The 16,076-nt window shown below is 41.5% G+C and overlaps 1 protein-coding gene across 1 annotated transcript in view; it reads left to right on the top strand.

The window, feature by feature from the left end:
• The window catches only part of LOC146810615 (uncharacterized), an 80,043-nt gene that overhangs the window by 46,188 nt on the left and 17,779 nt on the right, over nucleotides 1–16,076 (top strand). The gene's annotated exons all lie outside the window — the stretch shown is intronic.

Below are 16,076 nucleotides of genomic sequence, written 5' to 3'. Positions count from 1 at the left end.
TCCTAACGAGATCATAATCGGCTCCTAAGCATTTATTATTTTTTCGACATTCATGGGGATACTAATACATATAATGTGTGTGAAGTGAAGTACTTTCCTTAATTTTGTTTCGACACACCTGTTGGATGATGCATTCTGGGAGAAAACCAATCCACAGTGGTAATGCACGAGGCAAGGTGAAAGACAGAAGTGTACCCATGATCAAGCCTCACATGGAGGAGAAACGCGTTGGTTTTGTATATTTGAGCAAATTTCAGCATGGAGTAAAGGCATTTTCAACCTCCAGCCGTGATGTCAGTGTCCTCACTTCAAGGTTTAGTGAGGGTTTATTTGGATTTTAACAGAGGGCACCGGTATCGTGTCACTGACCCGCCCTGCAGAGCCTGTTGGCTCATATTCCGGTGCAAATTTGTTGGCATTTAATTTCCGTGAAGCCCGGCTCACCATGCATTCCTGAGGATTTAAAACAGAGATAAGCCATAAGAAAATCGTACAGGAAGGCTGGTAAGGGCGCAAGAGGAAGTTTTCTTCACTTGTTGGCTGAGGGATGGAGTATGCTGTGCACGAGAGTTAAACTGCAAAAAAGACAAATACATTACTAACTTTGCATTATTAACAGTCCCCACGTTAAGGCAGATAGCAGCATGTATGCAAAAAATGAACAATAAAGTTTTACGTGCTGTTGCCTTAAGAAAACAAATGGACTCACCTGTTGGATGATGCATTCTGGGAGAAAACCAAACCGCAATGGTAAAGCACGAAGCAAGGTGAAAGACAGAAGTGTACCCGTGATCAAGCCTCACATGGAGGAGAAACGTGTTGGGTTTGTGTATTTGTGCAACTTTCAGCATGGAGAGAAAAGGCATTTTCAACCTCCAGCCGTGATGTCAGTGTCCTCACTTCAAGGTCTAGTGAGGGTTTGTTTGTATATATATATATATATATATATATATATATATATATATATATATATATATATTGTAACATAATGATTAAAAATACTTATTTTACATTATATTCATTTTTAGAATGTTTTAAATGTATTTGGAAAGTGCTTTAGTGCCATGCTAAATGTTAAATATGTTACAAATCCGGTCAATCTAACTTGTATATGTAGGTTTCTGCCACTTTCCAGGTTCTCCTACCATGAATACACCATGAGCAAATATCTTTTTTAGAACAGCAGGCTTTAACCATATGACTGTTGTAGGATTTGTATCTCTGTGACTGTGAAGATTCCTTTGACTCTCCTTGTGCTTTCTTCCTAGTTCCTTTATTCCTTGGGACATATATGGCAGACCATTCATACCCAGAAAGCACCACTCAATACCACATTAATGCGTAAAAGAAACTCTGGTTTTGGAGAATAATTCTTTTTAATCAGAATACTTTCATAGTCCAATTTCAAAACCAGTTCTAAACCAACACACAACCAACATTTAATACATTAGAGATGGCCCTTACCACAAACAACCAAAAGACATGGTAATGAAAATCTGCTCATATGCCCATCAAACTCTGGAAGGGATTATTAACTAAAGAAAAGTTACACCTGAATCACAGATTCAGGCCCTGGTTTAGTTTGGCAGATAGGGTACTCCATCTCTAGTGCCACAGAGTAAGCTCTCAGCAAAACTGAAGTACGCCCGACCTATTCAGTATGTCAGCAACAGAGACTACTTTGTCTCCATTACTGACATACTCCTACGACGGCATGACAGAGTAAGGGCCATCAGAGGTTTGGCTATTTGACTGGCTTGTGATGCCTGTAGAAAAGTAATAATATCCTGACCAAGAAATGGATAATTGAACCACTCACTTCAACCCCCAACTTAGACAAAATTGGAAAGTCCTTTGGTGCACCCTCCATTTAACATAAGAATGCCACAAAGATTTCTTTTACTCTCACATTAAATCAAACAAATAATATATAATCTAAACCATGTACAGATTTGTTACAAATCTCACACAAAACATAATACCTGACCCTATCTAACAATAATTAAGTTAAAAGTCTGATTTATGACCTGGGCAGATCCGCATGAAAGGGGCCCAGAGAATGTACCACAATGCCAGAAGCACTGTGGCTACTCTCATACAGATTTTATTAACAAAGCATGAAAAAAATGGGAACGACATACATGCATGAACACATAATTATCAATACCCTCGTTACCTGCTACTTTCCTTTTTTTGAGTCTTTTCCCACTGGTCATGTCCTAGGGCACCAGGTTATCGGTCGTTCAAAATCTTCTCTCGCTAACACAACCAACAATTAAAATAATGGGCTACTGATCATCACTACTGGGACTCAAGATGGGTAGTTTTTAGGTCTTGCGCCTGCGTTGCAGTGCGTAGAATTGCTCGCGCAGCGAGAGACCTCATGTAGGGGGTTCTGAAAGCTGACCACACACTTGTGCGTGTGCTTTTGTTTTCGTAAGCTGCTATTGGCTTTTATGTGCGTCTTTGTAAAAAAGGCAGCACGCCATTGGTGAAAGGCGTGTGCATGTCCCAGCTTCTTTAGAAATGTAACCGCCCATTTCCCAGTGGTGTCTGTTGCGCGCAGCAGTGGCATCTGAGACCTAATACTAAACATGTGTTTCTAATTAGCGTACGTTAGCTTTGCTGCCGCGCTCCCTCGCCCCCACTCCTCTGTGGTGCGTGCGCACTACTGGTTTATCTCCCAGTCAATGCACCGGCACGAGGTATTCGTCCCTTAACCCCTTTGTGTTACACTTCTGACCTGACACATGCGCGGTGTTCCCGGAAGACACGCGTGTGTGGTTGCTAGCTGTGGGTTTTAGTTTATTTTTGTTTTGGGGGTATTTGCAATATACGCCTTTACTCTCATGTGAAATATTTTTAAATGGATCTATGGATGCCAGACCTGTTTACAGGTAAGTACACGTCGCAGGTTAGTGCAAAATCTGCATCATTATATATAAGTGTTTTTTGGCGAAGGAACGCTCGAATACAGAATTAAAGAGCTACGTCAGTTTCCCAGGGCACCGCTTTGCCCCTCACAGTGATGTTGGGGCACGTGTACCCACGTCTCGGGAGGGCGCCTGCTCTTTAGCCTCTGCATGGCATCAGAAGTGAGGACCGAGCCTCCTGTCGGATTCTGCCTGGCAGCGCTGCCCAGCACATGTCTGAGGTAAGCTATGATGCCCAGACTCACGAAGCGTGTAAATAAAACCAACGCCTGCTGTTTATTTCGACCAGTCGTACGTATTTGCATCAAAAGACATAAATTGAGTCCCCGTTGTATGTTGCTAGTGGGAGTAGTACCTATGCATATTTTGATATATTTGTTATAAACGCACAAGTGCTTATTGTAACAGCACTTTTAATTTTTGTTGATTGAGGGCTGGCCACTTGCCATGGGTGGGAAGCAAAAGTGAGGGCACGGATCTTGCCCTCAAAGTGTGTTCTCTCGCAGTGCTCAGGGGTACTCGTATTTTTTCTTGCCATGTTGTTTTACAGGACAAGATAGAGAAAGAGTCAGATTTAGGATACTGCCTTATCGGAATTATATCATTTTGGAGCAAAACTATTTTTTCAAAAACTGCATACCTGTCAACCATCAGAAGGCATACAAATATTTCTATTTGTTTTGTGATCGTTTCCTACTGCGAGTAGTCTTTTGCGATTATTTATATAGCGTTAATAGCCGGGAGCTTTTGGCACTGGTGATCTGTGGTTTCTGGGCGCGTCACATTCTCGCTGCACACTGAAGTCTCCAACATTCTAGCCTAGTGTTTGTGTTTGCCGCTCCCTCTACAGCCTACTGACTTTATGGTCTAAGATCATAGAGATGCCAGCTGACCCCAGGTAACCATCTCCCAGCGCTGCCCATGCTTTTTAATATCGCCCTGAGTCATTATTCATTGTTAAGCTGCGCCTCTTTGCATCCGTGCCCCCCTGAAAAGTCGATGCCCCTGCCACCTCACATGTGGCTGTTCTTCGGAAGGTTTTCACAAGGTTGGGTTTCTCTCCTTTCTTTTTAGGTCTCGCCTGACCCAGCGCATGCGCTGGTCTGGCGAGACTTATTGAGAGGGCTCCAAAAAGTGCTACCAGGCCAGCCTAGAGCTACAGTGCATGTGTGCGGGCGCGCGCGCCACTTTTACCGCGATTACTTTCACTTTAGCGACCCTACGGCTGCTTTGATATTTGATCGCTATCGCGATCACTTTCACTTTTGTGGCCGCATGGCCGCTTGGCATAGCCAATAGGTCTCGCTTTTGGGACCTTATAAGTGTTTAGTTATGCAACTGTTGCATGGCTAAACACTTATAAGGTCCCAAAAGTGAGACCTATTGGCTATGCCAAAGCTTGTTTTCTCATGCAAGACCAGCACTATAGGTCACGAACACGTCTTTTACGTCCGTGTTTACCTTTCTTGCGAGCAGAACTTTCACATCACGATTTACTGACTGTGTTCCCACCAGGGTCACTTACCATTTTCAGGTCTTTACAGACATCGATATTGTAAATATTGTTCCTCTTAGGCATTTTGTACTTTTAACTGTTAACTGTTTAACGCACATTTGTTCTCTTCCTGCTCATCTTGAGTACTGCATTAACACCAGTAATCACCACAAGTAAAGACTGGTAGCAAACATGAGCTAAAATGTGGAAATGCATTTAAAACAGGAGCAGTAATAGCATCTTGCAGGTTCATTTTCATCTGTTCTTTCTCTATTGTTCACTGTTCTACTTTATTTCACTCTCCCCTTCACCCGTTATGTTCTGGATTAAAACCAGAGGATAATAAATAAATCCTGGTTCACCAAAAGTGAATGGTGGCCCCCACCACTGCCACAAATAATGTACTGCATTCAAGTATGTAGCACACGTTTTACCGATTTGTGGGGGTTGGCTCCGAAACTGGGTAGTACCATAACTACAAAACAGGGGGGAGGAGGGGGAGATTTTACGACATCACAGTTATAATCCATAATTTTGGGAGATAATCTAATGTTTTTAACCAAGACTTAGAATGTGTACTTGATAGGGATATTACAATGGTTCCCTCATCCATCAAAGGCTATACTATTGTTTCAGAAACTTAAAGCAGTATAAAGCTGTGCTATGTGATGAGATGATGAACATTTCAGAACTGTATGTTGTATACATCCACATAAAAAGCTTGCCTTCTGGGCTACTTTGGCATAACAATGTCCAGCTAACAGTGGCTAAAGCGAATATAAGCATGATCGAGAATTTAAGGATTAGTCATATTTATGTGACTTTCTAGACCTTTCAAATTAATCTAAGCAAGGATAAACATGCAACTTAATTAATGTTGGTGCAAAAAGGGTTTTATTGGTCAGCACTAACTGCCCCCTATCCACAGGACCCTTAACATACTACGCTTCTGTAAACACGGCATGCTCCAAGAGTAACAATCAGTGGCAAAGACAACAAGTCTGCCGTTGGTTATTCTTTTTGATGTCAAAAAGAACTCATTGGCTTCAGGTTGCTGTGTATTTATTCTCACTTGATGTTTCACTGCCTTTGCATCTTTAACTTTGGTTTAAAAAAAAAGGCAATCTGTTTTAACATGATTTCAAGAAATTAGTGCTTCCTTTCAAGAACACTGAGTAGCTGTTATTTTAATCAGCTTGATGTGAAATCATTTTTGCACTGGTAACCATCTTAGAAAATGCCGGACCTGTATCAGACATCATCTATAAGGCTGCACTTTCAACATGCTTCAGCTTTGTTATTTGATGGAGCGCCTACACTGTGAACACATTTATAGCCAAGGAGTTCAACATTGCACTAATGTGTGATGTGCTGCATCACTAAATACTTCTAAATTCCCAAAGGCGAGACCTATTGCATTGCAAATGCTTGTTTTTTAATAGTAACACAGCCCTCATAACATTTTGCATGTAATGAATTTGTTCCCTACTAAATTGAACATAATACTCCTAGATTAAATTTTGACTCAGAATATTTGGAGCATCTCTTTTGGAAAAGCACCAAACTAGCGAAGCACTAGGTATTGCTAGAACAATTTACAACTGATTCTATTGGTCACTCACTGACTTGCAACCTTGAAATCATCGTGGTTTTGATGTAAATCACTACAGGTACATTTCTACACCAGGATCTAATTTCTGCCAAACCACTAATTGTGTGAAATTGAAATGATTCAGAACCAACACATTTGTTAGAGTTCCAAAATTGTCTCCTGACTCCAATTTGATAAATGAATATCTAGAAATGTCATTAGAAAACAGCTCCTTTCCCTGCGAAATGAGGGCAGGACTGATCCCTATGTTTCGAGGTATGCCTGTGGAATATATTAGTGGAACTAATGAAAATGTGTATGACTGTATTAATTATATACCCTAGTAACTCGAATAACAATGTCTTTGTAAGCCAGAGATGCTAAGAGAGATTTAATATTAAGTGAAATATTGATGATGGCTCTTTAGATAATAATTGTGACAATTTGAGTACTACCCCGTTTTATAATTACATGTATCAAAGTCCAAACTATACTACCTCCACATTGCTGATGTAGGACCAAGGATCTTTTGTCATGAATTACCTTCCATTTGTGGAGACTGTGCTTATCTTTAGGCTGGCCCCTGCTTGGTGAGATGATTGGGTGCTAAGAGTATCGGACTTAAGCTAGAGTTAGTGACTTCAAGAAGAAGTGCAACATGTGTGGACGGAGCACAGAATGGACTGAACAATAAGGCTGGTCATTTTAAAGAGCCTGAAACACACTGGAATATGCACATGTGCATTCAATAGGTGACTCGGATACAGCTTCCCCTTCAACTCCTATTCCATCTTATCAGTTCTAAGTCTGATAGTCAGTCTTCAATTGTGTTAATAAACAAAGAATGATTGCAATGTTTTAGTTTCTGGCATTATTTGATTGCAGATCATTGATACTACTTGTAATGACTGTGTGGTTTAGGAACTGCACCGAGTGACATAGTACAAAAGTCAATGTTCCAATATTTACTACTTTTCCTAATGTCATTATCCTTCATCTTGATTCCTGAATAAGTGCTCGACCTTGACTAAATGTTCTGCTCAGGTAAACATTACAGGGTCTACAGGGTCTTCAGGGGATGTAACTTTATGTTTAGGAAGGAGACTAACTCTGTAAATGATTTAGAGGTTGGTTGAAGTACCCCAGGTCTTTACCACCTGGGCACATTTCTCCACAATGAGCTTAGATCCAGCTCTCAGGAGAGGCGAGATCAGATTCCACGCGCATTATACTCCGGGCCTTTCAAATAAGTAGAGGTGATTGCCATGTTCACTATTCTGGGCCATGAACATGTGATCACTGAGATCTGTACTGGGGACACGAAACAAGAGCCTGGGGTATTAGACTTAGAATCATTGAACATTTTTAACATCTTAGGATGCTAAAGGAAAGTCTGGGGTTTTCTCAAGGCAATTTCATTTTATGCCATGGTTAGAAAAGGTGGAGTGGTTCCAAGCCAGGCCTTAGGCCTTTAGATTATGGTTAGAATTGCTCCAATTACTGAAGTGTGGGAGATATAAATGCTTACTTTTTATAAAGCCTTAAGTGGAGATTGTCAAGAAGGTCTGCTCTGTGTTAGAGGTCAATGGGAGAGAAAAACAGAAGACCCCTCACAAGATGCAGAAAGGCATAGAGGGAAGGCACCAAATGCTAGATCCAAATGTATGTAAAGGAAATGAATAAATGGAGCATATTGCAGACCAGTGATCATATATAAAAACTAAATTGATAGACTGAGATTTGTCCCAGGTAAGGACCTGCAGATATGGTCTTTAAGATAGTGATAACATTCTGGGAGGCAATCGTAGAAAAAAACAACAGCATCATAGGGGATCGTTCCGCAACTGATTGATTGCAATTTATACACCACTACTGTTACCCAGATGTCAAGAATGGAAGAAGAGGTCAGCAACTCAGAGAGTAGCAAGAAGGTGAGCTTTCAGAAGATTGTGGGATGAGAGGTAAGAGTTAGCACAAGGGTATGCAGGGGAAGGGTGTTCCTGGCCTTTGGTGGTATGGTAAGCAAAAGCTCTGCCACCCTTCTGACAGTACATTTTCCTTTAAAATTGCCTGTAAATTTGTCCAGACATACAGTTTACTGATAAAACCTTCTTGCACACAAATGATAACGTGTGGAAATCTGGGTTTATCATTTATGTTAAGCCCGGGCGGGTAACTACGCTCCACCAGCATAGTTTACATAGTTTTACCTACTCCGTGTTCCATTCCGAACACAGAGTTTAGGCAAAACTACGACTCCGTGGAGGAGCATAGTTAGCTGGCCCCTCCACCCTCCCAAAGTAATTATAAAGAGATTAAAAAGGCACTTACCTGACATGGCTGCCTCCTCCTTGACATGGCCGCTCTCCTTCCTCCTCCTCGCTGTCCTTCTTCACTGATAACCCCTACGTTGTACTTCTTTTGATTGCTCATGTGCAAGACGTACAACGTAGGGGTTATCTAAGAAGGACAGAGAGGACGAGGAAGGAGAGCGGCCGTGGCGAGGAGGAGGCAGCCACGGCAGGTAATTGCCTTTTTAATCACTTTATAATTACTTAGGGAGGGGGTAGGGCATGGAGCGAAGTTCCACAGTTGTTTTCCAACTCCGTGGAACTTCGCGTAGAGGCGCTACGCCTGCTCCACCCAGGGCAAATTTATGTATCACGAAGTAAAGTTTCTTGATTTATTTTTAACCTATTACAATCTTTTTTTCCATCAGACTTCAGAATCACAAACAAAATGTGCTTCGTTTTTTGCTTTCATAACTGTTGAATGTGTACAGTTCATTTAGAGGTATTTATATTTTGGGATGTGTTACAAAACATGGCATCCTACAAACTTTCCTTTCACACTCCCTGTACCACAGCACGATTGTCACATAATTTACTTTACTTTTCTTTCTCTGACTACAAAGTGAGAGAGGCTTGTAAACACCAATCCTCGTGTTAAAAAACATAAACAGCAATTTGTCAAATGACATAGCCTGACATTTGACCTCTATCTTTGAAGTGCAGTAAATGTAACAAGATAAATATAGAATTTAAAGGCATCTTTATTTATTGATTGGACTTTCATGCCCTACCAAAAATCTGATTGTAACTTAAAGTGTTGGGTTTCACAGTTTGGGAAACCTTGGGTTAGAGTAAATAATTATCCTCCAATTCTGAGCAGACTTTCCTGGAGTATGGGTGGGCATGTTTGATAAGCCACCAGCTGAAAGACCACCAGAAAGGAGAATTTAGTTTTTGAGGTATTGAGATGGAGGGAATTTTAGTTTTCCCAACCTGAGAGGGCTAGCATACTGTCTTTATGATTGGTTAGGAAAAATGTAAGACTGCCCTTGAGCTTCATGATCAGTTGTGTATAATCAGCATAAGAGAAGCCATCATCCCCAAAAGATCATATAAGGAACAGAGGAGACACATATAGATTAAAAAGAGTGGTGCTAAGCACAAAGCCTTGCGGAACCCTATAAATTATCTGTAAGGGGATTGAAAGGGAGATAAAGTGAACACCTGGGAGCTATTGGCAAAAAAGGAGACAATCAAATCAATTGCACATTACCGCACCCTAGCTGCCCATCATCTCTGCAGGAGTCTGGAGTCAGAGACCCATCTCTAAGCCTGCAGAAAGATAGAGAACCATAAGGGCTGCCAAGGCCCCATTACTAAGGCATCTGTGAAGCCCATTGGGCATGGCTATCAGTACTGTTTTGGGCTAATGGCCAGATCTGAAAACAGAAAGAACTTGGGGGTGAGAACAGGCAGTGGATTCTAAACAGGCAGAGAGGTAGATGTTAATCAACTGGTGAGCAAGCTTGGCTGCAGGGAGAGCTGCCGCATGGGCCTATAGTTGTCTAGAACTGAATGAAATGAAATATAATGAAGAGAATGAAATGAAGAAATTAAATGAAATGAATGAAACATTTATAGAGCGCATAGCTACCCTAAGGCATCCCAGTGCTGTTTGCAGACGCAGACCAAGAGAACACCTTTTCTGACTCTGGGTCTGCATAAGGTTTCTTTAGTAATGGAACGATAAAAGCTTTTTTCAATTGTTCTGGGAAGTGGGCGGAAGAAAAAAAAAAGATTGCAGAGCTGAATTAGTGCTGAGGGAGGAAGTTGGCCAAGGACTTTATGATAAATACTTGGCAGCAAGGACGTCATTTAGGGGTCACCAGGTTCACAGCTGCGACCCCCAGCTTTCCCATTGTGACCCCTGGAACTTCCTTTGTGACCCCTGGCCTCAGAGTGGCAAAATCAGTGCCAAAAACATAGGTATACTGCACACTCTTTAGTTCCTGTTAAGTTTTCATCATACTAATAGTGAATAATATTTCATTATTAGGGCTCACAGTTTTATGGTATTTATGTTTTTTTAACATTTCCGTCTGTATTTCTCCATATTTATTTTTTGCCCGTCTTATTGGTATTTATCAATGTTTATTTTGTGTTTTGAGACTAGACAGTTGTAAAATGGTTTATTTCCGCATTTGTTTAACTGATAAACATGCACTCATACTTTGATGCCAGTCACGTTTCAGCAAATTAAGCAGCCAAATATATTAAAGCACTACCCCCACATGGAAATGTAGCATTATATTCAAATATATATTAACTAATGCCTGTATTTAAGGAATCTCATCCTGTATTTTAACTCCCCATGCTTTCTGTCTGCTCAGCTGTTGGCCTGCAATTCTTGAAGGACAGCGTGGAGAGTCATTCACAAGAAACACAATTTTCTGTATTTGTCCACTTTTAAAATTGAATACAGATAGAAAACACATTTTTTTCTGTCTGTATTTACCTGTAAAAATGGAAAACGGGCAGCCTTATTTATTATTCACTATTAGCATAAGAAAAAATGGAGCACAATTAGCTGGAAGGGGACCTTTGGTGCCAGTTTAGGTAAGTAAAAAACTAACTGTGTTTAAATTAATGTTGTATGCCTGCTTGTAGGTGAGATTGTGTTTATGCGAGTGACACGGCGTGTGTGTATGTGAGCATGTGTGTCTGTATGTAAACATGTGTGTCTATCTGTAATTAAGTGTGTGTAAGTGAAAGTGCATGAGAGTCAGTGGCAAGTAGTGAGTGAGAACGTGTGTGATTGTGTGTCAGTAAGGATGGATGCTTCAGAGTGAGTGAGATTAAGATTGACTCAAATAAGAATGAATAAGTGTAAGAAAGTGTTACAGAGTGTGAGAGAGAGAATGTGATTGAGTGAGAACGTGGTGTCATGCTTGTGAGTCTGTCGTTGGCCCCAACATACTGTAGGTACTTCTTGTCTTACAGAAACACTCATGGCAAAATACAGACACTGGCACACTTGAGACAATTCTTAACATGACAAACATTTGTGACAAAATAGTGGTGCCAGCAGCAATTCTTGGCATAATGAGCATGCATTGTAAAATACTGGTATTGCCACACTAGAAGTAATTATTGCTTATGTGGCACTCGTGATAAAAACTGCCATACTTGAGGAGATTCTTGGCCTGGGGGCACCCATGGCAAAATGCTGGTACTAGCACACTGGAGGTAATTCCTGACATTCCTGAAGGACTACCTGGCATATGGGAGAGTGGAACCAGACAAAATTGAGACTCTGTTATACAGAGGTCATTTTTGAAATATTGGTCACCTAGAGCATATGAACAGCATATATGGCAAAATTCTGGCACTGACATATTCGGTCAACTCTTGTGGAGCGTCAGATGTTAATGGCTCGGTACACCATGGAAGGTGTTGAATACTTAATGAGCGTTCTTTCAAAGTCTATGACATTTTACGAAAATTATGTGAAAACTTGGGCTTTAAAAAGCACTATTGGATTTCTTTGTTTTCTAATCTTTTAGTGGAGCGAAACCCAATAGAAAAGGTCTTGCTTCCTCACTTTGCTCACTCACTCCAATTTAGGACAAGTATTATGCCCTAGAACTTTCAAAGATCAAGCCAGAGCCTTAAAATAGGTTTTATCTTGATTAGACATTTGTTTGTGTTGTTACATTAATCATGAAATTATTATGAAACTTTATTGATGTCATTTATTATGATGTCATCAAGGTTAAGGGCATGTGACACGATTTCCTGTATAAAAAAAATCAGGGTCAAGGGTCATATGACGACACTCCTTGTGATGTCATTAAAGTCAAAGGGCATGTGGTATCACTTGGTGCTCAATCAAGCAGAGGTCCAATGTTGAGCTTCATCAAATGGAAGGAAAATTGGATATCATATTCAAATGAGTGATGTATGAAAAGCTACTTTTTAAGGTGGATCTTTAAAATGTAGCTTCTACAGGAGGTTTAGAACTAGATCACCCTTTCCAAGGTGAAAGAGATTAAAATATATCACAGATTATGGCTCGGAAAAGTTTGAGAGGCTGGTGCATAACTCTCACGCAAGCCGAGGGCGTGTTTCACATAGTTCAGGCGATGACAATTCGTTGAAACTTTTAGAGACTACACAAGAAGCATTTGAGGATTCATTAATTTGCTTCTGATAGTTTGGAGAGGAAGCTTTCCTGACACTCTTCCTAGTGAGATGTAATAGATTGCAATATGCAAGCTTAGTTAGGGTGTCAGGATGTCAGAGGATATGTGCGTTCGAAGTGTCTACAGTTCTTCTTTACCTCGTTCAGTTTGGGAGAGAACCAATGAGTAGAGTGGAAACATTTGAAAAGTTTAAAGGATTTCACAGGACTATATTCATCAAGTGCACTGGATAGCCATGGTGAGTATTCTGATACAGAGTCAAATGGATAGGAGTCTATACGTGTGTTGGTCACCATAGGTAATGGTACTTTGGACCAATCTCGCTTTGTAATAAAGGAGTGAGAAGTGTCTAGCCTTAGGCAATAGTAGAGGTATGGTAAATAAGACAAACACATGGTCTGTCCATGTCAGCTTGATAGTGGAAGTTATACAGGCTCAATTGAGAAAGAACAAAATATCGAATATAAAACAAGCCCTTTAGCAGGCATAGGCTAAAAAACTAGTTGTGTGACATTTAGGGCCATGCAAGAGTCGATCAGATGAATAGCTGAGTGTTAGAAATTGAGTTCCTAGTTGACTGAGGTATGACCCCTGGTCAGGCACTAGTCACAATTCTAGTCAGGGTAAGGCACAAGCAAACCTTAAATTAACCTGTGCTCACCCTCTGGTAGATTGGCACAGAGAAGTCAGCTTAACTCAGAGGCAATGTGTAAAGTATTTGTGCAACACTTAAAACAGTAAAACAGCTAAAACACCACACAAAAGAGATTCCACACCAGGTTAGAAAGATTAAACCTAATGTAATAAATAAGACCAGAATGACAAAACTCCAATTAGTAGAACATGAGAGTTTGAATTTTAAAGTTTATAGTGGAAAATAGCTCCCAAAAGCCCAAAGAACTATTGGGGATATCTGGTCGCACGGGACTGGGTCAAACTCACTGCTTCAGTCCATCTGAAAGGGAGTGCATGCTACCTACAGGTACCCAGTTAGGCTGCTGAGAAACATACATTAAATGCTGGTGGCGGAGTGTTGCGTGGATATGCATCGAAGGTGCGTCCCGCACTGAGGTGATGCGTTGGTTCCAGGATGTAGCGAGGCTGCGCTGCGAGATTCTGATGTGTCAAAGTCAAAGATCCTGTTAACGGGGCTTGCAATACAAAGTCTGGTGTAGAAGATGCATAGCGCAGCAGAGATGATGCGCCAGTTCCGATGATCGGTGATGCTGTAATGCAGAGTTTCATTGTCATTCACGAGGCTGCATTTGAAGAGACATAAAAGGAGCTTGCACCAGGAAAAGCATTGCACAGCAGGCGGTTCCGAATCGATGAGTCGGTCCTAAGATGCAGGAGCGGTGGCGATGCTTGTCTTTTGCAATGCGTCCAGGATCCACGCAACAGCAGAGATACGACCGTTCTGCTCAGGGATGTGCCACGCAGCCGAGAAAATGAATTGGTTCTGCTCAGTGATGCGTCCCTCAAAAGAGAAGTTGCATTGATTCCACTGGCAAGCACCTTTGGCCACTTCCAAGGGTCCAGGACTGGGGTGGCACCACTTGGTAGGGTAGGCTCACGGATGGGAGGCAGAGTCCAGGTGTAGGGGTTGGAGGCGTGTTCTGTCCCTGAAGCTTCAGATCAGGAGGCCAGCCATCTAGCCCTTGGAGTCACTCTGGGTTCAAGAGAGATGCATGTCCAAGCTTTCTCACCCGAGCAAGAGGGCAGCAGTCAGCAGATCAGCCAAGCAGGAGTCTAGCAAAGCAACAGTCCAGCAGTCCAGCAGAGTGGCAGTCCTACAGCAGCACAGCAGTCCTTCTTCCAGGCAGGGTATCCCCAGGTCCAGAAGTGTACTGAAGTGGTGGTGTCAGAGGTCCAGTACTTATACCCAGTTGGGCCTTGGAAGTGGGGAGACTTGAAAAACAGGCCTTAGAAGTGAAACGATGTCCTGCCCTCCCTCTAGACTCACTACAGGGGGGTATGCAGCCATTTGTGTATGGATAGGACACATCTTATTAGGTGTAAGTGAGGCTGGGTCCAGCTCCTCCCTCCCATCCAGCCTGGATGGCCCATCAAGTCACACCTAAGCTCCCATTGTGTGTGACTGTCTAGGGCGGATACACAACGCCAAGCTGTCACCCACCCCAGACATGTGATCAGAGACAGGCCGCAGGTACTAAATGACCAATGTAAGAAAATGTCAACTTTCTAAAAGTGGCATTTTCAGAATTGCATTTAAAATCCGACTTCACCTTAAACTTGGATTTTAAATTGAGATTCCAGAATCACCAGACTTGATAGATTTATCTCTTCCTATTTGGAAATTGCAGTTATAAAATTTAATAAGGTAATCCAATGCTATCCTATGGGAGAGATAGACCTTGCAGTAGGGAAAAACAACCTTGGGTGTTTTTCACTGCCAGGACATGTAAAACTTAAAGGTACATGTCCAGCCTTTTAAATACATTGCACCCTTGCCCTATGGGTTGTCCAGGGCCTACCTTAGGGGTAACTTATATGTATAAAAAGGTATGGTTTGGGCCTGGCAAAAGGTTAATTTTGTCAAGTCGATATGGCGGTGTAAACTGTACACACAGGTTCAGCAATGGCAGGCCAGAGACATGGTTAGAGGGCTACTTAAGAGAGTAGCACAAGCAGTACTGCAGACCCACAAGTAGTATTTATTTACAGGCACATGTAGAGCACTTTACTAGGGACTTATAAGTAAATTAAATATGGCAATTTGGGATGAACAAATATTGTCATGTTTAGCAGAAAGGGCACAAGCACTTTACCACTGGCTATCAGTGGCAAAGGGTACATAGTCCTAAAACCAAGAAAAATAAGGTCAGAAAAGTGGAGGAGGCAGGCGAAGAATTGAGATGAAGATCACCCTGAGGCTGTCAGCTCTAACACAGAGACTTAAACAGGCCAACGATGTGAATGTTAAAGGCTACAGTAATAAGCTGTTGGCTGGTACTTAGACAAATAAGGGCAACTAAAAGGGTTGTATGAATGTTGAGGAACTCCACCTAAATATTTTGGACTCGGGTACTACAACCTAGACCTAAAAAGAAAAATAATCAGATGTGAAGATTGTCCATGCTACTGGCTAGATAGAGTATTAATATTTCTCGGTTCTTCCCTCTGGCCCAATTTTAGATTAATAGCCAAAAAGATGTCAGGAAACGAGGTGTGGCGCAGTAGCAGGGAATGGCTGTGAAGGAAGACCTTGCAGATTGGGCACTGCTTCTGCAGGAATTTGAAGGAAAGAACTATGTTTTAGGTCCTTTCCACTGACGTGATGTTGAAACCTGGGCTGCTGATCGTTTAAGTTGTATGGATATGTCCTGCTATATAGTTTTATTTTGCTTACACTTTAGGCAAATTTCCCGCTGCCATAATACAATGTACTGTATGTGTAATCTTTCAATGAATAAACACCAATAAAGAAATGTAAAAGAAAGGTTTAAAATTATAACCTCTGTACTTCATGGGCTCAGAAAAAAAGTGATGATGATGATGAAAATTATAATAATGAAGGACAATCCTTCAGCTTCAAAATGCTGT

This window comes from Triturus cristatus, chromosome 7 (assembly GCF_964204655.1).
Source record: "Triturus cristatus chromosome 7, aTriCri1.1, whole genome shotgun sequence".
NCBI lineage: Eukaryota > Metazoa > Chordata > Amphibia > Caudata > Salamandridae > Triturus > Triturus cristatus.
This window is presented reverse-complemented; position numbering and strand designations above follow the sequence as displayed.